We start from the raw sequence: 2,500 nt of genomic DNA on the forward strand, positions 1-2,500 counted from the left end.
CTCCTCTCTCTCTCTCTCCATCCTCTCTCTCTCTCTCTCTCTCTCTCTCTCTCTCTCTCTCTCTCTCTCCCTCTCTCTCTTTTCTGCTATCTCATTAGTGAGCCTTTGAGACGGAGAGGTTTTGCAATACGTTACAAAACTTCACTTCCCCTTCCTGCTGTCAGTCGAAATCAAGGAAGTGAAGCATAAAATAAAAAACAATTTCAAAATGTACTTGTACTAGCAGCTTCAATAATAAGTTATGGTTGGGAATGTGTAAGCATATCAAATTGATCAAAAGTATTCAGAGAGGGGAGAACAACGAGAGAGCACACAAAACAAGAGAAGAGGCAGGTGACTGAATATGGCAAAGCCGGAAAGCTCAGGAATGCCATGCAGGAAATCCACTTCCCCCCCCCCCCCTCAAATAGACAATGTCAAATTGTACACTCTGTTCAATCTGCAGATTAATTGAGCGGTCTTGATGTAATCTCGTTTTGATACGGCACCAGGATGAACCTGGAGTTCTTGGGTATTCAAGTGGCAAATTATGATTGGGTTACATGACATGGGGAGTACACATAATGACCATGGCCAGTTGATGACTTGAACACACTCATCGAGGATGGATATGGATTTTATTGGATTCATTATTAATACAGGCTATATTAAAGGGCCACTATTTTACTACCAGGTGTGATGTTGATAAACCATTACAAGCCATGTCTAAATCTACTCTCTAGTGACAACGCAAGTGGGAGTGTCCACCCAGAAGTATGATCGATACATCAGTCTACCAGTTGGAAGAATCTACTTGAGAGGTAAACAGATTTTTCCCTAGCACTAATTAATCATCTAGCAATGTATAGTCATGTTTTGTTCCGGATTTGTTTATCATTAACAAAAGGCTTAAGACTTATGACAGAATGCTATGACAAGTTTCAGTTTAAGTTATATTCATATTTGAAAATATGCATTAATTTCAATATTTCCTTTAACATATAACAAGTGTATTCATTTCAGATTAAAATGCATTGAAATAAAACCAAATCACTCTGATATCACAACAACAGGCATGACCCCCATCAGCAGAACGCAGGGTCAACACCTAACTCCTAGCCTAGTGTGTTTGCATCAAACCCAGCCAGGTGGCGCACTGTAGAGGTTGACAGGAGAAGACACTCTGCCACACATCCTGAGAGATTGGAAAAACAAGACACATATATGAATGCATTAAATGGCATAAGAAACGCCATCCCTGTGATGTAGAAGGGAGAGAGAGAGTACAAGAGCACCAGCGAAACACAGACAGAGAGAGAGAGAGAGAGAGAGAGAGGGAGAGGTGAAAGGAGGCCGTTATGTACGGTGTAGTCTTGCATTGCATGGCTGCCAAAAGGGGGTTGTCGAGCAGATTATAAAGGCTGTAGTGGAGAGATGAAGGATGGGCGTCTTGTAAACAAGTGACAAGCGTCCCGGGTGACAATTCCTAATCCATCATAGTGCTGTCAGCGGTGACCGGCGGGTTGACGGACAGGGGGCGCTGGCCGAGGGGACAGCTGCTCGCCGTCACTCCAGATCATAATTTGAAAAAAGCTCTTGGCCGCGCGAGCCGAGCTGAGCTGAGCGGACCAGACCCTGCATTGATGGAGGGGTTTTCAGGGTTTTCAGGGTTTTTCGGGAGGGAGGACAGGGGGGAGGGCGGATGATGTGAACGCAAGGGAGAGAGGAATTAATGACGGACGGACGGACGGACAGAATGTAAGAAAGACACGGGGAGAAGGAGAGAAATAGATCTCCGAAAATAGTAAGCCTCACCTCCTCACTCACAGCTCACACAGCAATTGTCTCAATCCCTCACTGATGTATAAACTCTGGGGTTGACTACAAAGTCTTTTCAAGAGAAAAGTATGAGATCACACTAGTTTATCACTATCATATCACTATAATCTGGCCTTCAAATTCAAACTATATGTCGTTGTCAAGTCATGTAAGGTCGTAGGTTTTTTCTCAGAGGAACCCCTCTTCCCTGTTCAAGCTGGTTTTTGATGGGGGGGTAAAGCAGTGGGCAGGACCTTCAATATTCACTTGGTACTTTGATGTGGATGGCGTCCTGTGAGTGTGGAGTGAATAGGAGGAAGAGGCAGAGGATGGCACAATGTTCCTGACCTTCCAAATGCATTGGCTCAGCTCAGCCTGTAAAAGGACCGCATTGATGCCACCGCTATGGTGGTGCCTATGGTGCCAACCATGGGGCACAATGGAGGACCGGGGGCCCCCGACTGGGGGCCCCGCCAGGAACCAGGGAGCCATTGATTGAGACAGGGCCAGCTTCTATTACATTAAACCCTGTTCACTTGTCCTGTTTGGCTCTCACTGAACAACGCCACATGCACAAGCATGTGTGCACGTACACCCACACGTGCATGAGCGCACTCCTGCACATTTGCACGCACAAACACACACACACACACACACACACACACACACACACACACACACACACACACACACACACACACAA

This window comes from Gadus chalcogrammus, chromosome 11 (assembly GCF_026213295.1).
Source record: "Gadus chalcogrammus isolate NIFS_2021 chromosome 11, NIFS_Gcha_1.0, whole genome shotgun sequence".
NCBI lineage: Eukaryota > Metazoa > Chordata > Actinopteri > Gadiformes > Gadidae > Gadus > Gadus chalcogrammus.